We start from the raw sequence: 25,859 nt of genomic DNA on the forward strand, positions 1-25,859 counted from the left end.
CAGGTCCATTTTGCTGGCAAAGACGAAATCGCGGGCATCGCGTGGGTCGCGTGCATTAACATGGCCCCCGACGCGATGCCCGCGATTTTGCCATAGGCTTCAATGTTAAAATATTTTTAACATTGAAATCGGGAGCATCGCATTATAATGGCACAAGATGAGATGGACTTGATTAAGTCCATCTCACATAGGAAACAATGTGAAATGGGCCAATATGACCCATTTCACATTGTATATGGCCCCGTCATGGGTTACGCAACCCCATTGTCAGCGTCACCCCACGATTGACGCCACATGAATGGTGCGGTGCGCGTCCTCCGACCTTTTCATACCTTTCATGCGCTCGCCACACTTTATATTCTCAACTCCACGCCGACGTGGATAGTAGTGGTATGAAAAGGTCGGAGGACGCGCACCGCCGCCCCTCGAGGGCTCGCTGCACTCGCCACGCTTCGGGTTGGCGTCAATCGTGGGGTGGCGTTCAGGGGGTTGAATTGGAGGTCTGGGGAATACTTTACATTGAATCCAATGTAAAATAGGGTCCCAGGGACCCTATTCACATTTGATTCAATGTAAAAATCGGGTCGATCGCATCGCATGCGATTTGGTCGCATGCAATGCGACCGACGCGATTTTTCCGACACGATCACCCCGATGCAAATCGGTGTGGCCGTGCTAGGAAACAAGTACCAAATTAACTATATTTCCATCGGCAAATAGTTACCAAACTGATATGACTATCACTGTTGAGAATGCAACAATCAATGCTACACCACAAGCTGTCCTTTGTTCCCCACATTCACTCTATTTCAAATTATGCTACAGTACATGCATCTAAAAACCATATCCAAAATACGACCATGTTTTACTCAAGACACGTCAAGAACTCTAATCCATGCTCTCGTCATCTCCTGCTTTGATTGCAAAAGTCTCCTAACTGGTCTACTCCAATACGCGCCATTTTGAATGCAGTAGTAGTAATATTAAGGCATACAATCAGATGCGATTCGACGCAATTTTCGACAAAATCGCATCCTGAATCCTATGGAAAAATCGGGACCATCGCATACGATTTGGTCGAATGCGATGCTACCGATCTGACCCGATTTCTAAATCGGACGCCCAGATACTACATAAGTACCGTAATAGTAGCACGTTTATTTATAGCTGTGAGACTGCACTTCCTCGCCAACCGATCATAGAGTGTGATGTTCTAACATCCTCTGCCCCACTTCGTCAGCTACCGCATCCATAATAAATCACATACTGTATGCACTAACAGGAGAGCTCTTGCAAAAAGTGCTGCCCATTGTGTTGCTGCGCCGTCCCTGGTCTTCTGGGTCTGAGAATGCATGTGCAGAGTGACAGTGCCACGGGGCATGCTGGGACAGCGCTGCGGAGAGAAGCCAACAGGCTTCTTTATATAGCAATAGCTGGCAATTCCCTCCGCAGCGGTGCCCTGACGTAGTGGCTTTAGTGCATAAGAAAATGCAGTAAAGACCCTGATAACAATTACAGTACATTTTTTTGGTGTGGGGGAGGAATGCCCCCCATCACCATGCACAATAGACTCTCTTCTAGTCCATGAATACTCACCTCTTCCGGCAGCTTATCAAATTCCAAAACTGCCCATACAACTTTCATAAGCTATTCTACTCTATTATCCTCTATACAGTCCGCACATTCTCACATTGTCTTTCTTCATATTTTCACCCTGCTGATCAACATTGCTGGGTGACTAGTGTTCACGCTAGGCTGTTTTAGCAGGGCGGTGTGCCCTGTCCAATTTTTAAAGGGCAAATCGCGCACTGCCAGTTTACCAGCATCCTGCTAAAACAGTCGGCCAGTGTGTGTGAGAGCTTGGGGGAAGGAAGCCCAGCACCTCTATAGTTGGGGCATGCCCCCAACAGTGACAGCGGCGTCCGAGCTGCCCCTGACATGTTGCCCCGGCTCCGAGTCCCCCAGTACCTAGACATGTGTCAGCTGGGTGTCCATACTCCTTGAGCCGGAGCATGAACTTCCGTGTAGGCCGGAGTAGCAGCAGGTGTCCTGGTCCGCGATCTGTTACCGCACTGTGTCTCCGCCGCTGCCGAAAAGATGGAAGCTGCCTCCCCATCCCACAAGGGAGCAGAAGCGGCTTCTTCCCTCCCCCGGACCCCGTCCCTCTGACGATGGACCTCCCACTGCTGGCAACAGCATGGACCGGGAAAGCTGGGAGGCTGCCTCTTTTCTCCCCCATTCCCCCTCCGCACCAAGCAAAGGAGGCTGCTGCAGCACATCTCTCCTCTGTGTAGCTGCTGCTCTCCTCCTGTCACCACAGCAGCAGTGAAGGCAGTCTGGCTGAATTGGAACAAAATGTAAGTGGCATTTTTGGGGGGCACTGTGAAAGGTGCACTACTGGTGGCATTAAATTTATAAGCAGGAGTACTGGGGGCATTACATTCAACAATGTGTGGCATAATGTGTATTGGGCAGTACAGTGTGCGGCTTAATGTGTAAAGCTGTGTACACACAGAGCAATATGATCGCTAGCAATATATTGCTCAGGGTCCTGTTTTCATCAGCAACCAGAGACGGTCGCTGATGTAAGTGACACACTGCGACCAGCGACCATTAGGGGGCTGAAAACGGGAGCACGCACTCGCGATGCGATTTTTGCCCGTGGGTACGCACCTTAATGTAGTGTTCCCTCTAGGTGTTTTTGGCAGGGTGCACTGCCTGTTTTTTTCACTTGTTAATGCACCCTGCACCTCTACCGTGCCGACAGGCTGAGATCGGCGTGGCCGTGATGCGGCTGAATGAGCTGAGCTGACAGACGCTTTCATCAGAGGAGTTCAGAAGCCTGTCAGTGCGGCGGTGGAGGGGGGGGGGGTGGAAGATGCGGCTGGAAGAGCTGACACGCTGCTAAACTCATCCCACCCCCGCCACGCTGAGAGACCAGCTGTTCCAGCTGAATACCACCCGGACACACCGCTCACCTCCAATAAGAATGGAGTGTCAGCTCTTCCAGGGGCCCCCTGCTGCCACCACAACCCCCGCCTCGCCGTAAATTGTAAGATATTGGTGTGGGGGATGCCTGCTCTGTGATGGGGGAGGGGTGCCTGTCCTAAAAAAAAATCCTAGAGTGAACACTAGGTGACCATATTGAACATTCTATTAAGACCCTTTAAAACCTGGCTGACCATTATGTAACCTGCCCTTGTGTACAAATGCCTATTGCCCTATAGAATGAAAGCTTGAGAGGAGGGCCTTTCTACCTCTGGGTAGGTCTATTAGCCAGTAATTTTTTTTTTACTATGGTTGTTCCTACAGTAAAGCGCAACAGAATATACTGCCCAGCCCTACATAAATAATATACACCACACACTGGACCATGGTATATATGTATATTCCTATCACTGTACCTCTGTATGTGTGTACACTTACACTGAACCATGGTATATATGTATACCCCTCTGTCACTGTACCTACTGTATGTTTGAGTGGTACTTCCTCATCTTTGCGGCCACAGCTTTCGCTCGGCACCATAGTATATACATGTAACTCCTGGGTGCTGTACCTCTGTATGTGATATACTTCAACTCTGACACTGCACCATGGTGTAGACAATTATATTCCCTGGTCGCTGTACCTCTAAATGTGGGTATACGCCACCTCTGACACCGCCCCTTAGTATATACACATATATCCCCCGGTGTACCTCTGTATATATACGTCACCTCTGAGACTGCAGCATGGTATAGCTCTGTATGTGGGTATATACTTCGGTACTTGTGTATTTTGGCGGCGCCCACGATGAGGATCGCGTCCATCGTGTGTGAAAAATCGGGTCCATCGCGTCGCGTGCATTAACATGGCACACGACGCGACCGACGCGATGGACGCGATTTCTCCATAGGCTTCAATGTTAAAATATTTAAACATTGAAATCGTGTCGGTCGCGTCGGTCTTGTGCCATTATAATGGCACAAGATAAGATGGACTTGATAAAGTCCATTTTACATGGAATAAAATGGGAAATGGGCCAATATGGCCCATTTCTCATTGTATATGTCCCCGTCATGTCCAAATATAACTGTCCCCCCATTGTGAGCGGCACCCCAGTATTGACGTCAACCCGAAGCGTGGCGAGCGCAGCGAGCCCGCGAGGGGCGGCGGTGCGCGTCCTCCGACCTTTTCATACCCCTACTATCCACGTCGGCGTGGAGTTGAGAATAGAATAGTGTGGCGAGCGCAGCGAGCCACCGAGCCCGAAGCGTGGCGAGTGCAGCGAGCCCCGCGAGGGGACGCGGACACCTGTGAAGCCCGCGTGGGGACGCGGATACCTGTGAAGGTACCCGCTGCGCTCGCCACACTATTCTATTCTCAACTCCACGCCGACGTGGATAGTAGGGGTATGAAAAGGTCGTAGGACGCGTACCGCCGCCCCTCGCGGGCTCGCTACGCTTCGGGTTGGCGTCAATACTGGGGTGCCGCTGACAATGGGGGGCATTTATATTTGGACATGACGGGGCCATATACAATGAGAAATGGGCCATATTGGCCCATTTCCCATTGTTTTCTATGTTAGATGGACTTTATCAACTACATTTGATCTTGTGCCATTATAATGGCACAAGTCCGACGCGACCGACAGTATTTCAATGTTAAAAATATTTTAACATTGAAGCCTATGGAGAAATCGCGTCGGTCGCGTCGTGTGCCTTAACTTTAAGGCACACGACGCGACGCGATGGACCCGATTTCTCCATCGGGTTCAATGTTAAAAATATTTTAACATTGAAGCCTATGGAGAAATCGTGTCCATCGCGTCGCGTCGTGTGCCTTAAAGTTAAGGCACACGATGCCCGCGACGGGCGCCGCCAAAATACACAAGTACCTATACTTCACCACTGACACTGCACCATAGTATACATGGATAACCCCCTGTCGCTGTACCTCTGTATATGGGTATACTCAAACTGGCAGTGCAGCATGGTACATACTTATATCCCCTGGTCACTGTAGATCTGTATGTGGTCATATTCAACTGACACTAACATGGTATATATGTTATCCCCCAGCCATTTTACCTCTATACGTGGGTATACTTCACCTCTGACACTGCAGCATTGTATTTACACATATGCTCCCGGTCACTCTACCTCTGTGTGTAGAGATACACAACACCCCCAAAACTACACATGGTGTATATACGCATATGCAGGTACACGCCCATCTCGCTGCCGCAGCACCTATTTCCCGGAAGCCTACGCTGCTTACCCTTTATTCCCTTCCTCTATCTCCGGCACAGAGCACCAGCATTGACGATTACGTTAACGGTGAAGCCTTCTTTGCCTTCGGCTGTCTCTGGCCAGCAATCTCAGTCCAGGCTCCTACCACAGCCGGCGCTGCTCTGTTACCGCCATGGCCCTGAGACAGTCCCCGCCGCTCTCCATTCACTCCGTGTCTCATTTAGATGACGCAATATGTGGGCGGCCTCTGCTGTCACCTGGCATGTGGAGAAATGATATGTGCTGCTGTTGCTATGTACTACTGCTGCTCGTGTGACAATAGCCAGAGCCTGCACTGTCACATCTACAGCAGCCGCCCCATCAACGTTGTCACTGAGAAAAGTCGCATTAGCTGGCAATGGACGTGTCCAGCATACTGTTATTGGCACGGACTCCCATTTTACGAATGGCTCAGTCTGCCATATTTTGATTGGCACGATCTGTTGTGCTGCGTGTGACCAAATAGTGCAGCAGGGGGTCACAAGACTCTACAAAGTACATGTGACACAGTGTGCCCTGCAGGCAGCTTCGTGTATAGCCAGGTACATGTAACATATACTAGTTTACATTTTTTTATCATTTATATTATAATTAGTAGAGACAGGATTGTATGCATTTGCATATGCATTTGCATATTTTGCCCATTCTCACTGGTTATTGCATATTTTACCTAAAATCTAGTGATGGTGCATATTATAGGCCCTGTCCCCTTTCCACCCGCGAGTCACAGCACTGCATACCTCCCAACTGTCACGATTACAGCGGGACAGTCCAGATTTTCGGGTCCTGTCCCGCTGTCCCACCCGCGGCAGGCATTGTCCCGCTGCGGGGGGTGGCAGTTGGGAGACCCCTCAATCTAATAGAATAGATGCTGTGCGCATGCGCACAGCGTCTATTCTCGTATGAAAATGAGGCCGCGGCTAATTAGCATAAGCCGCTCCCTCATTTGCATATGCCCAGCCCCCTTTTGGACGCTCGCGCGGCGAGTGTCCCTATTTCCCCAACACAGAAGTTGGGAGGTATGGCACTGCTTTGCCCTGCTGCTGCTGGTCAGGTAGTGGTAGAGTGTGCAGGCTGGGCAATATGTGCGCAGTGTGGGGAACCTTTGATGTACGATATGTCTGACACTGCTCTAGGCTGCCAATCCATGTTGATAAGTCAGTCGGGCAGATGCCATTACGAAGCTCCCGAACCTTTGCCTGCCCCTGGCCTGGGACTTTACACCAAGGGCGGGATGTACTAAAGGGAAAATGCGGTAAAACAGGGGTTTTACCGCATTTTCCTATGTACCATTAACCATCCACCCCGACTCCACCTGGCAGGGTATCGCCACCCTCTGGGTGGCGATACCATATAGAAGCCTCCAGAGCTCTTTTTGCATCAACTACATGGACCCTCATCTCCAGCGCCGATGGATCAAATGTCAGCATAGCGTGTGAGGGCGGCGCAGTGGAAGGTTTCCTCCCTGCGCTGCATACTCACTGTGACACGGTATTTCCTCCGCACCGTGTGATGTCACAACCCTTCTGCCGCCTCCTCTGCTGCAGAAGTCTGTCTCTTGGGGCGGGATGTATTAATATACATCGCCGCCCTTCGCCTGCCAGCTGCCGCCGCAATTCTACCGCATATGTACTAGCATATGCGGCTAGCATGGGTTGTGGTGACGGAGACCCACGCGATACCTGTGATGTGGTGTGCGGGGGTCTCCGTCACATCCCGGCGGCTGTCAGTGTCCCCCTGAGTCTCCTCCTCCCCCCTGCAGCCGGATGTCCTCCCGGCTGTGACACCTGCTGGGGGAGGAGGAGATCGATGAAGGACGGGAGGGGGGGTCGCGCGGACGGCGATAGAAGCCCATAGGCTGCAGTCTGCTGTAGCAGCCAGGAAGACAAAAGTCCTGTGTATAGCACTAGACATCTGCAGATGCTGTGGGCCTATTTTTGAGGTTTATTTGCAACTAATTTTATGCTGATTTTTAAATAAATAAGTTAAAAATGACTTTTTTTATTATTTAATGTAGCATATTTTAACACTTTTCATGCATATTTTAAGTATTTTTCATGCATATTTGCATGCATATTTCAAGCTTTTTATGTTGCATATAATCCTGTCTCTAATAATTAGAGATGAGCGGGTCCGGATCGCCGGGATCCGACAGATCCGAATATGGTGATCTGAGTCAGCTCGGGAGTTCTCGCCTGAATTCCAGACCGAAAAAGAGGCAAAACATCATCATCGCGCTGTCGGATTCTCGCGGGATCTGGATTCTATATAAGACGCACGCGCGCCCCGCCATCTTTACTCCATTATAGGAGAGGGAAGAGGGTGGTTGTGCTCTGTGCTGTGCTATAATAATAATATATTATTTTGCTGCTGCTCACTCGATTAGGGTCTGCAGGGGCTGCTGTACACAAGTCCAGTGTACAGGGGCTTCAGTGGCCAGTGTACAAGGGGCTGTGTTCAGTGTGACAGGGCTTGTGTCCAGTGTGACAGGGCCTGTGTACAGTGTGACAGGGTTTGTGTCCAGGGTTTGTGTCCAGTGTACAGGGGCTGTGTCCAGTGTACCGTGGTTGTGTCCAGTGTACAGGGGTTGTGTCCTGTGTACAGGGGTTGTGTCCAGTGTACAGGGGTTGTGTCCAGTGTGACAGGGCCTGTGTTCAGTGTGACAGGGGCTGTGTCCAGTGTACAGGGGTTGTGTCCAGTGTACAGGGGTTGTGTCCAGTGTACAGGGGCTGTGTTCAGTGTACAGGGGCTGTGTACAGGGGTTGTGTCCAGTGTGACAGGGGCTGTGTCCAGTGTACAGGGGCTGTGTACAGGGGTTGTGTCCAGTGTACAGGGGCTGTGTACAGGGGTTGTGTCCAGGGGCAGTGTCCAGTGTGACGGCTGTGTCCAGTGTAGAGGAGCTGTGTCCAGAGGCTGTGTCCATTGTCCAGGGGCTGTCTCCAGGGTGACGGGCTGTGTCCAGGGGCTGTGTCCAGGGGCAGTGTCCAGTGTCCAAGGGGCTGTGTCCAGTGTAAAGTAAGAAAAATAAATTAAAGTAATAAATAAAATAAAAACACATTTTTGGAGGATGATGGAGGAGGAAATAGTGGGAGATCAGCAACCTGATAGAAGTGCTGAAGCTTCTACCACCAGTCATGACAAGGCAGATACCTCTTTGTATTTTTTGCTCTTTGGAGCATTTCTCTTTTTTGGGGGTAGTTTATTAAACTGCCACCCTGTCTGCCCCTGGAGTGGCGCTCTGCTTCCAAGATGTGCCAGGTTGGAAGTGTAAGGTCCACATGTATGTGATGCCCACTGCTGTCGCTTAGCTCAGTCATCCAGCTACCTCGGTATAACCTTTTGGCCCAACTACAGTAAATGAAAACAATTTTGTGAGCTGTGAAGTGATCAAAATTGACTAGAAATGAGTGGAAACTAATGTTATTGAGGTTAATAATACTTTAGGGGCAAAAACAGGCCCAAATTCTGTTATTTTAGCAATTTTTTGCATTTTTCCAAAAAAATCCAGATCCAAAACCTGCAAGGGTGGTTTTGCCAAAACCAATCCAGATCCAAAACACGAAGGGAGATCCAAAACCAAAACCCGAAAAAGTGGCCGCCGCACATCTCTAATTATAATTGGTAAAATAACTTGCTTTGCAATACATTTAATATTAATTTTGTATTTTTGTTGCATGTAAGTGAGAAAAAAAGAAGTGGAAAACCATAGTGAATAACCTTATGAAATCATAACAAAATAAAAAATAATACATGTAACTAATACACCCATATGTACAAACATTTTCATTATTGCCACCTCATTGTACCATCCATCGGTCATTGCAATATCTATCATATCTCACACTACTGCAATAACCCATGCTATTCCCAGTTTAATCCAGATCCCAGCTCGGTGTAGTAGTATGTTTATTTATAAGGCGCCACAAAGTGTCCGCAGCGCCGTACATAGCAAACAAAAAACTAATTACAAGGTAACGTACAGGGAGTGTTGATAAAATACAGCATAAATAGGGGTATAGCTGGTAGAACTAAAATCAGCATCAGTTCCTAAGTAGGTGTCGAAATTGTCGAGGAGACTGAAGATGAAGTAGAGGAAGGGAAGAACAGGGCAGGAGCACTGGTGAGGTAAAGAGGTAGGGTGAGTACGTGCGGAAGGAAGGCCCTACTCATAAGAGTAAAGAGACTAAAAGGAGGTGGGTGGACGAACAAAAAAAACAATAGTATAAGTAGGAACGGATGGAGGGGTAAGGTAGGCATAGGAGGAGCAAAAGAGGTTAGGAGGAGGAGAGATAGGCTAGTCGGAAGAAGTGGGTTTTGACCGAGCGCTTGAAGGAGGTAAGGGAATCAGAAAGCCTGATGGGTGGCGGGAGGTTGTTCCAGTGCAGGGGGGCAGCGCGAGAGAAGTCTTGGACACAGGAGTGGGAGGAGGTGATTAGGTGAGAGGTCAGTCGGCGGCGGAGCAAAGAGGACGGGAGAGAGTTTGGATAGAAATCAGTGAAGAGAGGTAAGGAGCGGTGGAGGAGGAGAGAGCCTTGTAGGGGGTGGTGAGGAGTTTAAAGAGAACTCGGAAAGGAATGGGGAGCCAGTGAAGAGATAGACAGAGGGCGGAGGCGGAGGTAGAGCAGCGGGAGAGGAAGATGAGCCTAGCAGCAGGTTAAGAATGGATTGGAGAGGGGTGAGCCAATGATGACACCGAGGCAGCGCTTTTGGTCGGTAGAGGTGATCTTGGTTTCACCAATGCTGATGGAGATAGTGGGAGAAGAGGGGATGTTCGGGGGATGAAAGATTAGAAGTTCAGTTTTAGCCATGTTTAGTTTCAGGAAGCGTTGGGTCATCCAGGCTGAGATGGCCGTGAGGCATTCGGAGACCTTGGACAGAAGTGATGGGGATAGGTCGGGGGAGGAGAGATAGATTAGGGTATCATCAGCAAGGTGGTAATGGAAGCCATAGGAGCTGATGAGGGTGCCCAGAGAGGTGGTGTAGAGGGAGAAGAGGAGAGGGCCAAGGACTGACCCTTGGGGAACACCGACTGGCTGCGGTGTAGTAGGAGAGGAGGAGCTCGGAGTGGAGACGGAGAAGGAGCGATCAGAGAGGTATGAGGTGAACCAGGAGAAGACCGTGCCAGTGATGCCAAAGGAGCGGAGGGTGTTGAGCAGGAGAGGGTGGTCAACAGTGTCAAAGGCAGCCGACAGATCAAGCTGGATGAGGATAGAGAAGAGGCCTTTGGATTTAGCCGATAGTAGATCGTTAGTGACTTTGGTCAGGGCAGTTCCAGTGGAATGTAAAGGACGGAACCCGGATTGGAAGAGTAGCCCAATTCCAGTGTCCCAGGAATCCAGCCTGGGTAGCTTGCAAAGGTTGGACACGGGAAGGATCCAGTTGCAGTCTGTGGGATGAACTTGTTTAAAGTAAACCAGTTCACACCACAGAATGAGCCAGTATAATGGGCCTCTAAAGGCCCACACATACTGGGTTATTTTGAACTGAAAGCAGCTCAGTTTTGTCATTTGAGCTGCTTTCAGCCCAAAATCCGCCCTGTGTACGGGCCAGCAGATGAGCAACAGAATGGACGGCTTTCCATATCGTCCTGCTATGGAAAGTCATCCACCCCTGGGAAAATCGCCCAGAAGGGCAAAAATCCCTCCGTGTTTATACACTGATTTTGAGCCCAGCAATTTTCCCCATCATCGCTGTCAATACACGCTGGGCAAAACGGCCCAGTGTGTATGGACTCTTAAACAGGAACTCCAACAGCAATACAAGAATATAAAGTACAGCATACAAAGACAGCGTTCACAATACTACAGCATACAAGTAACTAAGGGCATGTATCCAGCACAACAGCAGGGTGCTAGAGGTTCACACACTACCGTCTCTCCCTCCAGTGGCTGACACAAAACCAGGTTTATATACCGAAGCTCCATTTAACTGAGCCACAGAATGTTATACCTTTCTTCAAATGTGGGAGATATCTACTGTGCCACATTGATAATGAGCCCGATTCAGAGTTGATCGCTGTAAATTAACAGATCTTACGTTTTTAAATGACTACACATGCATCATATTGTGCATTCAGAGCCCAAATAGCATGAGAAATAGCATATGGCCCATAATCAGAATCCCCCGCAATTTGATTGACTTAAAGATGGCATTTGGGGGTGGTCACCAGCCATTTTCTGGAAGTGTCAGAAAGAGCACAGGCTTGCCCATGATTTTAAAGGGAAAGCCTGTGACCGGCCTCGATCAGACTGCCTCTGACGCAGATGATGGTACTTGCGTAGTTTCATGGCGGCAGGCTATGCTACGTTCTCAGAGTAGGCTAAGCTACGTTTTAGCGCAGCCCAACGCATCCTCCCGACCTGTTAATACCCCCACTATCCACATCGACGTGGAGTTGATTTTATAAAGTGTGGCGAGTGCAGCGAGCCCGAAGCGGTGGCTCTCGACACACTTTATAAATCAACTCCACGCCGACGTGGATAGTGGGGGTATGAGCAGGTCGGGAGGATGCGTACCGCGTACGCTCGTCGCGCTTCGGGCAGACGTGGATAGTGGGGGTGTTTCAGGAACACAATCACACCTGTCATGTCAGGCAGGTTAAAATGGTCAATGATTCCCACACAATGTAATAAGCAGTAACACAACGCTGACTGACTATGCTAACTACATAAGCTCCAGCTAGCTGCGAATGGGCGGGAACACATCGCTGATACTGACAGGGACGCCTGACTGACTACATAAGCTCCGGATAGCCGCGAACAGGCGGGAACACTACGCTGATTCTGACAGGACGCTACGCTGACTACGTAACTGCCGCTGTGAAACTACACAAGTACCAGATGACAAGTAGGGTCAGACTGACATTTGCACAGACTGGGAAAATCATTTCATAGTTCATGAATTGCCTATGGATTTGCGAGTGGATTATGAATTGTGATCCATTCTCAACTCAGATTTGCACGGGGCACCGTGGCGCATGCAGGGGAGGGGGTTTCTGAGTACCCAGAAACCCCCCAACCCCCCTGACAGACAAAAAATGTTTTATATGATTCCCCCTGGCACGCGACTAAGCCCTGCCCCTGGGAATTAGCCCCACCCCACAGCTACTGCTGTAATTCCTGCAGGGCCCTGTCCTGTCCTCTCTCTAAGTACTTGCTTCTGCTTCCCACTACCTAGAGGTTCTTGTAAGAGGCATACAGTGTATATATTTAATTTTATATATATATATATATATATATATATATATATATATATAGCATTCCTTTTATGCCGGCACTCCAATTATTTACACAACTTGATCGGTGCACTCCACAACGTATATGCAAGACTCCAATAATGAGAGGCACACAATCCAATCTAGTAACATCAAGTGTATTCAGGCAGCTTCACATCAAGCGCTTTCGGGGGATGCAACCCCCGTCATCAGTATGACAGCCCCAACAAACAAAAAAGTGTAATCAGTCCTCCCCCTCCCCAAACACAAATAAATAGAGACACTAATTACTCACCTGTCCAAGCGCGCGGACCTCAGAGCTGCACGATCTCCAGACGGACGCACAGTCACTCACTTCCTGTGAGCACGTCATGAACTGCGTCTGGAACGCATCTCTTGCGCTCCAGACTCGTACTTCCGCGTTCCAACAGGTTGGAGGCGCGGCATCCTCCGCAAGAACAGGCTGCTTCTTCTGTTACCGCAGCCAGGACAGGGAGCACTAAAACGACAGAACACCAGCATAATTAAGACAGTGAACCCACAAACATAACCCCAGCCAATAATACATTAATGCATATACATACAATGTATGCATAAAAAATAAAAATACAAAAAAAGGGAAAAAACAGGGAAAAGTACAATGCATACTGCCGGCTGCAATCCATAGAGCCCTAACATAACACAGTGAAATCCTCCACTGTGAATGGCCGTAAACTGACTATGTCAATGTACATACAGAAGTAGTAATATTCAATAGAGAATTAAACCATCATTATAGGGTCAGATTAAGTAAGACTATTCCAATTAATCTTATCGTTGAGGCCACCTGGTTTGGTGGTCCCCAACCTCAGAATCCATTGGGTCTCCCTAATAAGCAATTTTTTTGCCCTATCCCCACCCCTAATATTTTGTGGGACCTGGTCCATGATAAAATATTTAAGGGATGAAAGTGGATGCCCCATTTGTTTAAAGTGACGTGGGACCGGTTGGTCCACATCTTTTCCTTTCAGACTCAGGTCAATAGATGACCTGTGAGCCGCCATTCTTTCTTTAAACTTGCGTGTAGTTTGCCCTACATACCAGAGGCCGCATGGGCAAATGATGGCATACACTATGTGTGTAGAAGAGCAAGTGAGGACAGATCTAATGTCATATTTCTTGTTACAATGGGGATGTGTAAAATCTTTACATTTGATAATGTACTTGCAAGTTACGCAAGTACCACAGCTGTAACACCCCGGGGGTTTAAAGTAAACATTGGGCGGTACTATTTTAGAGAAACCCGAGATATCGGCATGGACCAAACGGTCTCTCAGGTTCCTACCCCTGGTGTACGCTAGGAGTGGTCTATGTTCCTTGAGGCCAGGTAGTTCCGTGTCCATCCGAATGATGGGCCATAGTGCTCGAGACGCCCTGCGAACAATAGGGCTGGACACAGAAAATTCATGGACCCACGGAATTAATTTTTCCTTCTGTTTCTGTTTAGGACTCCACAGAAGGTCTGGATCCATGTCTAACACCTGTTGTTTTTGTGTCAGAAGCAGATTTTTATCGTACCCTCTTACCAAAAACCTATCAACCATCTGATCTAATTCAGTAGAAAGTTTCTCTCTGTCACTAGTCAATCGCGCCACTCTCAACATTTGTGACAGGGGCAACCCCTTCTTCAGGGAAGGGGGATGGTGGCTTGTGGCCCGTAAGAGTGTATTTCTATCGGTACTTTTTGAAAATCTGCTGGTACAAATAGTTCCTTCCTTGATCTCTACAGTCACATCAAGGAAATTGGCCTTACACTCACTGTATTCAAAAGTAAATTTGATATAAACACTCCTCGAATTAATGTCCCGCATCAGGTCCAGGAACCCCTCCTCACCCCCCGTCCAGATGAGGAACACGTCATCTATGTACCGAAGGTACAGCATGACGTGCCCCCAAATGGCTTGGTCCCTGAAGAAGAGGTCCTGTTCCTGTGCGAACATATACACATTTGCGTAAGAGGGGGCAACGGACGAACCCATTGTACACCCTCTACGCTGGATGTAAAATGCTCCATCAAACAAGAAGAAATTACGGCAAAGTGTTAATTCAAGTAATGAAAGAAAAAGATCATGGTCAAAAACACTGGAGTCCAGATATTTTAACAAGAAGTCCCTCATGGACCTGAGTCCTCCCTCATGGGGTATCGATGTATATAAACTACATACATCTAGGCAGCACAATAGTGCACCTTTGGGGATGGTGCCAATTTCTTTCAATTTAAGGAGAAAGGAGTTAGTGTCTTTGAGGAATGTTTTTTCCTGGGGAAGAAATGGTTGCAAAATGCTATCAAGCAATTGTGAAGTAGGTTGGAGCAGGGACCCACGGGCCGAGATGATTGGACGTCCCGGTGGTTTAACCGGGTCCTTGTGGAGTTTCGGTAACGTGTACAGAACTGGGATCACTGGGTGCTGGACTTTTAAGGTTTGGACCACTTTATCTGGAAGGAGCTTAGCCATTTTTGCTGCATCCAACATCGAAAATAATTCCCTCTGGAAACCTGGAGTTGGGTCTCCAGGGAGACGGTCATATACCTCTATATCAGATAGCTGCCCTATGATCTCCTGTCTGTAATCCTCCACATTCATGATCACCGTGGCTCCACCCTTATCTGCAGGGCGAATAATTATTGATCGATCCCTCTCCAAATTTTGCAAAGCATTAATTTCTTCCCGGGTCAGGTTGGGTTTAATTCTATACGGGGTAGCAAGGAACCGATTCATGGAGTCGTCCATAAGCTTAGTGAAGGTTTTAATCGAGCTATTTAGTGATGGTGGATCAAAGTTCGATCTCGATGTCTTCGATAAGAATCCATCAAAGATCGAACTCCGCTGGACATTTTGCTGATTTTGGAAGAACTCCTTCCTCCTTAATTGTCTGGAGAATTTGTGTAGATTTAGCTTCCAATCATACTCACTGTGGGCATTAGTAGGGACAAAACTAAGGCCACGATTAAGTACCTGTAATTCCACCGTCGATAAAGTCCGATCCGATAAATTGAAGATCAGACCTTCAGCTTGGTGGCTGCTATTGACGCCGCTTTTCTTATCTCTCTGACCCTGGCGCCCCCGACGGGTGGCCGTGCGCTTGTGGAACCTCTGGGGTCCCCCTCTCTTGTCCCTAAAGGGAGCGCTGTGGCAGTTTGTACCTTCTCGGGGTCTGAAACTAAAAAATCACTGTCACTGCTTGACCTATAACGGTCAGCCTGAGGATTCCTTTTCTGCCAGGGTCTGCGTCGGCGTTGTGGCTTAGGATTATCAAATCCCTGTCGATCTCCCCCACAGAGCCAAGGATACACCCTATTCTCCTCATAGTCCTGGTCCACAGCGAATTTCTTACTCCGCTTAAATTTCAATAGCTCTTTTTTGTATATTTCACATTGACCTTCCAACTTAGAGATCCAATTAACATTTGATTCCGACTCCAATAAATCCTTATGTTCCAAAAGCAGGCTTGAGATCTTCTGCCTGGTAATGTTCAGTTCCCTGTTCGCCTCCTCAATCACTAGCACCATTAGGTCGGTCGCACATTTATTCAATATCGCGACCCACCTTCGCACGAACTCTGGATTAAATCGACCAATGGTGGGAACATTCCTCACACGAAACCCACGAGGGATTTTGTGTTCCTTGTAATAATTCGCTAATGATGTACTATGCAGCAAAAAGTCAGTTTCACGGCGTCTCATTTTTAACAGTCTGTGGTAAACATCCTCAATGTTATCAACCTCAGTTAAAATTTCTGGCGGTTCTTGGGCCAGGATGGAATCAATCTGCGCTTGTGTGTAACTAAACATTTCCCCCAACGGGGTGGCTAGCAGACAGCGGTTCCATGGTTGCCCCAGGCAACAGGCAAATGTGTAACACAAAAAAAACGCCAACAAAAGTATTTACACTGGAATGGTGGTTAAAGTAGCTTCACAGTCTCACCATACTTGGTTCACTTTGGGGAAACGGAATAACGATCACTTCATATAATCCAAATATGCCACGGGTGCCTTGCAACTGGTGACCCTTTCAGGACAACATACTGTAGCATTCCTTTTATGCCGGCACTCCAATTATTTGCACAACTTGATCGGTGCACTCCACAACGTATATGCAAGACTCCAATAATGAGAGGCACACAATCCAATCTTGTAACATCAAGTGTATTCAGGCAGCTTCACATCAAGCGCTTTCGGGGGATGCAACCCCCGTCATCAGGATGACAGCCCCAACAAACAAAAAAGTGTAATCAGTCCTCCCCTGTTTGTTGGGGCTGTCATCCTGATGACGGGGGTTGCATCCCCCGAAAGCGCTTGATGTGAAGCTGCCTGAATACACTTGATGTTACAAGATTGGATTGTGTGCCTCTCATTATTGGAGTCTTGCATATACGTTGTGGAGTGCACCGATCAAGTTGTGCAAATAATTGGAGTGCCGGCATAAAAGGAATGCTACAGTATGTTGTCCTGAAAGGGTCACCAGTTGCAAGGCACCCGTGGCATATTTGGATTATATGAAGTGATCGTTATTCCGTTTCCCCAAAGTGAACCAAGTATGGTGAGACTGTGAAGCTACTTTAACCACCATTCCAGTGTAAATACTTTTGTTGGCGTTTTTTTGTGTTACACATTTGCCTGTTGCCTGGGGCAACCATGGAACCGCTGTCTGCTAGCCACCCCGTTGGGGGAAATGTTTAGTTACACACAAGCGCAGATTGATTCCATCCTGGCCCAAGAACCGCCAGAAATTTTAACTGAGGTTGATAACATTGAGGATGTTTACCACAGACTGTTAAAAATGAGACGCCGTGAAACTGACTTTTTGCTGCATAGTACATCATTAGCGAATTATTACAAGGAACACAAAATCCCTCGTGGGTTTCGTGTGAGGAATGTTCCCACCATTGGTCGATTTAATCCAGAGTTCGTGCGAAGGTGGGTCGCGATATTGAATAAATGTGCGACCGACCTAATGGTGCTAGTGATTGAGGAGGCGAACAGGGAACTGAACATTACCAGGCAGAAGATCTCAAGCCTGCTTTTGGAACATAAGGATTTATTGGAGTCGGAATCAAATGTTAATTGGATCTCTAAGTTGGAAGGTCAATGTGAAATATACAAAAAAGAGCTATTGAAATTTAAGCGGAGTAAGAAATTCGCTGTGGACCAGGACTATGAGGAGAATAGGGTGTATCCTTGGCTCTGTGGGGGAGATCGACAGGGATTTGATAATCCTAAGCCACAACGCCGACGCAGACCCTGGCAGAAAAGGAATCCTCAGGCTGACCGTTATAGGTCAAGCAGTGACAGTGATTTTTTAGTTTCAGACCCCGAGGAGGTACAAACTGCCACAGCGCTCCCTTTAGGGACAAGAGAGGGGGACCCCAGAGGTTCCACAAGCGCACGGCCACCCGTCGGGGGTGCCAGGGTCAGAGAGATAAGAAAAGCGGCGTCAATAGCAGCCACCAAGCTGAAGGTCTGATCTTCAATTTATCGGATCGGACTTTATCGACGGTGGAATTACAGGTACTTAATCGTGGCCTTAGTTTTGTCCCTACTAATGCCCACAGTGAGTATGATTGGAAGCTAAATCTACACAAATTCTCCAGACAATTAAGGAGGAAGGAGTTCTTCCAAAATCAGCAAAATGTCCAGCGGAGTTCGATCTTTGATGGATTCTTATCGAAGACATCGAGATCGAACTTTGATCCACCATCACTAAATAGCTCGATTAAAACCTTCACTAAGCTTATGGACGACTCCATGAATCGGTTCCTTGCTACCCCGTATAGAATTAAACCCAACCTGACCCGGGAAGAAATTAATGCTTTGCAAAATTTGGAGAGGGATCGATCAATAATTATTCGCCCTGCAGATAAGGGTGGAGCCACGGTGATCATGAATGTGGAGGATTACAGACAGGAGATCATGGGGCAGCTATCTGATATAGAGGTATATGACCGTCTCCCTGGAGACCCAACTCCAGGTTTCCAGAGGGAATTATTTTCGATGTTGGATGCAGCAAAAATGGCTAAGCTCCTTCCAGATAAAGTGGTCCAAACCTTAAAAGTCCAGCACCCAGTGATCCCAGTTCTGTACACGTTACCGAAACTCCACAAGGACCCGGTTAAACCACCGGGACGTCCAATCATCTCGGCCCGTGGGTCCCTGCTCCAACCTACTTCACAATTGCTTGATAGCATTTTGCAACCATTTCTTCCCCAGGAAAAAACATTCCTCAAAGACACTAACTCCTTTCTCCTTAAATTGAAAGAAATTGGCACCATCCCCAAAGGTGCACTATTGTGCTGCCTAGATGTATGTAGTTTATATACATCGATACCCCATGAGGGAGGACTCAGGTCCATGAGGGACTTCTTGTTAAAATATCTGGACTCCAGTGTTTTTGACCATGATCTTTTTCTTTCATTACTTGAATTAACACTTTGCTGTAATTTCTTCTTGTTTGATGGAGCATTTTACATCCAGCGTAGAGGGTGTGCAATGGGTTCGTCCGTTGCCCCCTCTTACGCAAATGTGTATATGTTCGCACAGGAACAGGACCTCTTCTTCAGGGACCAAGCCATTTGGGGGCACGTCATGCTGTACCTTCGGTACATAGATGACGTGTTCCTCATCTGGACGGGGGGTGAGGAGGGGTTCCTGGACCTGATGCGGGACATTAATTCGAGGAGTGTTTATATCAAATTTACTTTTGAATACAGTGAGTGTAAGGCCAATTTCCTTGATGTGACTGTAGAGATCAAGGAAGGAACTATTTGTACCAGCAGATTTTCAAAAAGTACCGATAGAAACACACTCTTACGGGCCACAAGCCACCATCCCCCTTCCCTGAAGAAGGGGTTGCCCCTGTCACAAATGTTGAGAGTGGCGCGATTGACTAGTGACAGAGAGAAACTTTCTACTGAATTAGATCAGATGGTTGATAGGTTTTTGGTAAGAGGGTACGATAAAAATCTGCTTCTGACACAAAAACAACAGGTGTTAGACATGGATCCAGACCTTCTGTGGAGTCCTAAACAGAAACAGAAGGAAAAATTAATTCCGTGGGTCCATGAATTTTCTGTGTCCAGCCCTATTGTTCGCAGGGCGTCTCGAGCACTATGGCCCATCATTCGGATGGACACGGAACTACCTGGCCTCAAGAAACATAGACCACTCCTAGCGTACACCAGGGGTAGGAACCTGAGAGACCGTTTGGTCCATGCCGATATCTCGGGTTTCTCTAAAATAGTACCGCCCAATGTTTACTTTAAACCCCCGGGGTGTTACAGCTGTGGTACTTGCGTAACTTGCAAGTACATTATCAAATGTAAAGATTTTACACATCCCCATTGTAACAAGAAATATGACATTAGATCTGTCCTCACTTGCTCTTCTACACACATAGTGTATGCCATCATTTGCCCATGCGGCCTCTGGTATGTAGGGCAAACTACACGCAAGTTTAAAGAAAGAATGGCGGCTCACAGGTCATCTATTGACCTGAGTCTGAAAGGAAAAGATGTGGACCAACCGGTCCCACGTCACTTTAAACAAATGGGGCATCCACTTTCATCCCTTAAATATTTTATCATGGACCAGGTCCCACAAAATATTAGGGGTGGGGATAGGGCAAAAAAATTGCTTATTAGGGAGACCCAATGGATTCTGAGGTTGGGGACCACCAAACCAGGTGGCCTCAACGATAAGATTAATTGGAATAGTCTTACTTAATCTGACCCTATAATGATGGTTTAATTCTCTATTGAATATTACTACTTCTGTATGTACATTGACATAGTCAGTTTACGGCCATTCACAGTGGAGGATTTCACTGTGTTATGTTAGGGCTCTATGGATTGCAGCCGGCAGTATGCATTGTACTTTTCCCTGTTTTTTCCCTTTTTTTGTATTTTTATTTTTTATGCATACATTGTATGTATATGCATTAATGTATTATTGGCTGGGGTTATGTTTGTGGGTTCACTGTCTTAATTATGCTGGTGTTCTGTCGTTTTAGTGCTCCCTGTCCTGGCTGCGGTAACAGAAGAAGCAGCCTGTTCTTGCGGAGGATGCCGCGCCTCCAACCTGTTGGAACGCGGAAGTACGAGTCTGGAGCGCAAGAGATGCGTTCCAGACGCAGTTCATGACGCGCTCACAGGAAGTGAGTGACTGTGCGTCCGTCTGGAGATCGTGCAGCTCTGAGGTCCGCGCGCTTGGACAGGTGAGTAATTAGTGTCTCTATTTATTTGTGTTTGGGGAGGGGGAGGACTGATTACACTTTTTTGTTTGTTGGGGCTGTCATCCTGATGACGGGGGTTGCATCCCCCGAAAGCGCTTGATGTGAAGCTGCCTGAATACACTTGATGTTACAAGATTGGATTGTGTGCCTCTCATTATTGGAGTCTTATATATATATATATGTATATATTAGTGCTGGGCAGAATAATGCGCTATTATCACGTCAACGCCACAACACTATAATGGCGATAAAATTTTTTTGAACACATTAAATGAGCTAAGGGGAGCGGCGCCGTGGAGGTGTAGTGTCTTGGACAGCATTGCAGAGACTCTGCGCCCCTCCGAAAATGGGCGCTACCACAGAGAAGACAGGCTAGAGGTACTCCTAGTGCAGGAGTACCTCTCATCATGCAATTATTCATGTTTAAAAATGTTGTTTGTTGCCCAGACGAACTGACGGTCAGTATACCAATGTGAAAATCCTGACGTCGATATACTGACTGCCGGACAGTCAGGATCCCAACCAACAGGGGCTATTCTCCCTTGTGGGATCCAAGACCTCCATAGAACCTGTGGCTAGCGTATTGAGCCACAGAGCCCGTACTTTGATTTTTTTCCGATTGCCCCTGTGTCAGAGTACCCGCAGGTGGGATTTCGATGTCTGTATACTGACCGTTGAGATAACCCCTCTCTGGAAACCCTCCCTTGTAAATCCTGCGCTTGCCCCTGAGGCACATTTTTTTTCTGTCTGGGAGGCAGCTATGCATTTAACTGAAAAAAAACGGAAGCTAAATAATACATAAGTGCCTCAGAGGGTTATGCATGTAGAACTTAAATATGATAGGCTTGCCTGAAGAGGTGAGTTTTCAGGGAACGTTTGGAGGTTAGTGGAGAGTCTTATTGTGCATGGAAGGGCATTCCATAGGATGGGAGCAGCCCGATGAAAGTCATGTAATAGTGAATGGGAGCTATTGATCCGTGCAGAAGAGAGACGCAGAGCGGAGTGGTCGAGATGGGAGATATTTTGTGATAAGTAGAGATATACATTGGAGTAGTAGTGGTTAATAGCTTCATATGCGAGTAGAAGTGTTTTATATTGAATAGGGTAAGATACAGGCAACCAATGAAGGGACTGGCAGAGCGGATCAGCAGACGATGAGCGTTTTGCAAGGTGGATCAGCCTAGCAGCAGCATTTAAAATGGATTGCAGTGGCGAGAGTCTGTTCTTGGGAAGACCAGTTAGGAGACTATTGCAATAATCAATGCGGGATGAGTGCATGGATAAGAGATTTAGTAGTGTCTTGTGTGAGATACGGTCGTATTTTGGATATGTTTTTTATATGCATGTAACATAATTTGGAGACAGATTGAATGTGGGGAACAAAGGACAGTTCAGAGTCGAGGATGACCCCTAAGCAACGAGCTTGTGGGGCAGGGTAGATTGTTGAGTTGTCAACAGTGATGGAGATATCAGGATGGTAACTGTTCTTAGTTGGCGGGAATATAAGTAATTCAGTTTTGGAAATATTGAGTTTGAGTTGGCGAGAAGACATCCAAGATGAGATGGCATTCAGAGACTCGGCCCAAAACCACTGGTGACAACTCTGGGATTGATAGATTTAAATATCATCCGCATACAAGTGATACTTACATAGTTACATAGTAGGTAAGGCTGAAAAAAGACTTGCGTCCATCTAGTTCAACCTAGTTCATCTAGTTCAACATCCATTGCTGATATGGTAGGTTCTGATATTTTACAGACAAATTATATTTCTTATTTGTACCCATGGATGTTTTTCTCCAGTAAATGTTTGTCCAACTTTGCCTTGAACGCATTTAATGAGCCAGCCGTTACCACCTCTCTGGGAAGAGAGTTCCAGAGTTTGACTGTTCTGACCGTAAAGAAATTCTTTCTACTAGCTGAATTTAATTTTTTTTCTTCTAATCTATACTCATGCCCTTGTGTCCTAGATTCCTTTCTAGTAGAAAATAGGGTTTTCTAGTAGAAAAGACAGTTCCTTATATTGGCCCTTGATATACTTGTACATGTTGAGCATGTCCCCCCTTAAACGTCTCTTTTCTAATGTAATTAGTCCCAAATTGCTTAATCTCTCCCCGTAGTTTAAATTCTCCATTCCCCTAATAAGCTTTGTTGCTCGCCTTTGGACTTTTTCTAATTCTATGATGTCCTTTTTATAGTGTGGTGCCCAGAACTGCACTCCGTACTCGAGGTGAGGTCTCACCAATGCTTTATACAGTGGCATAATTACCCTTGAGTCCCTAGTTTCCATTCCCCTCTTAATACATGCCAGAATTTTGTTGGCCTTTTTTGTAGCTACATTACAATGGGCACTACATCCCAGTTTGCTGTCTATTTGGACTCCTGTACTGAAATTCAATTATTTATAGCTATAGGAAGTCTGCCCTATTGTACTCTAAAAATATGAATTGATAATGCCATTAATGAAAAAAAAACCTCTCAGAACATATTTATTATCTTTTGAAAATACATCTTACTTGTAGCATACATTGAGTTTGTCACAAAATATACTTGTATAAATTAGCATACGTGTGATCAAGACCATTAAAGGAAAGAATCTACATACTGTATGAATCAATATGGTTGAATTTAAGTTCTTCAATTAATTAAAGTTGAGTATCCTTCATCCAAAATGCTCCGGACCAGAAGCGTTTTGAATAACGGTTTAATTCTGTATTTCGGAAGCCTGTGTGTGACATCTCTCAGGGAGCGTTGTTGAGGGATTGGCCAGCACATGGCAAAGTACAGCCCTTTTACAGCACTGGTTCCACTGTTAAAATTAATTACCAGATAATGTTAAGTGTGAACCTGGAACTCAGGTTCCTCATTGATAATATCATCCCTCAAAGATGGCATAGTATTATAAGAACTTAAAATAAATAAAACCCTTTGTGCTAACAATTCAGAGTGCACATTCTAGGGCATGAGTTTGGCCCTGAACAGCCTGTGCTAAGGGTTTGTATTTGAATACTAAGGGTTTGGTTCATATCTTGGAGCCATAATTCTGTATTGTGGCCCACTCTTATTCTAGTACCCTGGGCTGCTCTTGCAATAATTGTTTGCTTTCTCATGTGTCGCATCATGGTGTCCATTTGTTCGGTTTGTTTCTGCAAGAATTGCAACAGTGAACTGAACCTGTCCAGTGACAAAGCAAATTCCTCCACAGATGGAGTTAGCTGTGGTGTAGGTGTGTATTGTGCTATTGTAGTATCTTGTCGCTGGTTGCCATCATTACCATCAACATCTATGTTTTTCTCTGCTGGCTCAAGTCTATCTATGGTTGTCAACACCAGCACATTATTATTATTATTATTATTATTATTATGTTATTTATATAGCGCATAATACATATTCTGCAACTCTTTACAGAGAATATTTGAACATTGACATCAGTCCCTGCCCCAGTGGAGCTTACAATCTATATTACCTACCACATGTACACGCACACACAGACATTGTAGGGTTAATTTCTTGGGAGCCAATTAACCTAGCAGTATATTTTTTATAAGTATATATATCTGTATAATCGAAGTGGACTCGAGGCAAAACTTCTGGTGGTATCACCTGCTTCATAAGAGGGGTACACTATAGGGGTTATTCTAGTTGAATTGCTCCCCTGCGCGTTCAAACTGGGGAGAAATTTTTAGAGACATGTGCAGCCTTTTATTGATTACTAGCTGACCCGCCCGGCGTTGCCCGGGACAACCCTGTTTTTTTTATTTTTTTTATTTTCCAAAATTGCTGTAAAATGTTGTCTTATGCTGCATTTATGGTTCAAGATTGTAATTTATTAAAGCCTCCACCATAATGTTAGAATGTGTTTGCATTGATACGCAATGCCAGTAATGAAATCAGGTGTGGTATTGTTGTTGTTGTTTGAAACGCACCACTCCTGACTTGATAGCTGGTGTGTGTTGATGAATTCCACATCCACTCCTGAGATTTAGCACCTATGATGAATTTATTTTTGTGTGTTTGTGTGCGTTGTACTGTTTTTGTGTGTGTTGTAGTGTATGTGGGTGTGTGTACTGTGGTGTGTTGTGTTGTATTGTATCTGTCCAATGTGTAAGTGTGTGAGGTGTGCTACATATAAATATGTGTGTGCGATGGTCGAAGTGGAAATTTTGAAGTGAAGGTATGGTAAGGCATGGGAAATGAAAGGCTGAAGTTATGTGCACACTCCAGAAAAAGAGGGTGCCGCCTCTCAAAAGGGGGCATGTCCTTGAGTGTAGTGTACCATGCTGTATGCCCCTTATACACATTATGCAAAACAGTAGTAGACCCCCTTACACTTGCCCCTTAATTATTATGCCATGCGGAAAAGAGCCAAAATTCCCCTTATGCGACACAGAATGAGCAAAAAAAATTCACATTATACCACAGGAAAGAGCCACAATTCCCATTATGCTACATAAATTGAGCCCAAAATTCACATTATGCAACATGGATTGAGGCAAAATTGACATCATGCCACCTGGAATAAGGCCAAATTCACATCATGCCTCCCGGATTGAGCCAAAATTTACATTATGCCCATCAGAAAGTGGCAAAATTCACTTTATGCCACACGGATTGAGCAAAAAGTCACATTATGCCACCCGAATTGAGCCAAAATTCCCATTATGCCACCTGGATTGAGCCAATAGTAATAGCACTAAGGGAGACTGCAAGCAATTGGAGCGCATGGTTCATACCGCCGCGGGTATTACAGGGAGTGAACTGCTGTCCATTGAGGAAATTTATATTAGGAACCAAGGGCGTAACTACTATAGGTGCAAGGGGTGCAGCTGCTATGGGGCCATAGGTGTGCGCACATTGAGTGTTAGGGGTGCACAGGCACCCCCTAATGCTGTGCCCCTTTATTAACACCTCCCTGCCACTAGCAATACCAGCAATACCTTTTACCAAAGCATTTAGATTTTTAGAACTATTCTATTAAAAGACTCTCCATCAATGAATTATGTGCGTTTTGCATTGTTAATTGTACTAGACCATTGTCATATCACTACATACCTGCGTCACCCATATATGTTTTTGACTATATTTGCATGTACTGTTACACAGAGT

At 46.4% G+C, this 25,859-nt stretch overlaps 1 protein-coding gene across 6 annotated transcripts in view; it reads right to left on the reverse strand.

Annotated features, from left to right (window-relative positions):
- Positions 1 to 5,656, reverse strand: part of LOC146064527 (autophagy-related protein 16-like) — a 48,582-nt gene extending 42,926 nt beyond the window's left edge. For 3 of the 6 annotated variants that reach the window (XM_083178110.1, XM_083178109.1, XM_083178106.1), the window contains exon 1: positions 5,263 to 5,655. The gene's annotated coding sequence lies outside the window, so the exon portion shown is untranslated. Of the gene's footprint in view, positions 1 to 5,095; positions 5,190 to 5,262 lie in introns of those variants that run through there. The other 3 variants (XM_083178107.1, XM_083178111.1, XM_083178108.1) reach the window with 3 other exon arrangements.
- Between the last annotated feature and the right edge of the window lie 20,203 nt (positions 5,657 to 25,859).

This window comes from Crinia signifera, chromosome 3 (genome assembly GCF_055691185.1).
Source record: "Crinia signifera chromosome 3, ASM5569118v1, whole genome shotgun sequence".
Lineage (NCBI taxonomy): Eukaryota > Metazoa > Chordata > Amphibia > Anura > Myobatrachidae > Crinia > Crinia signifera.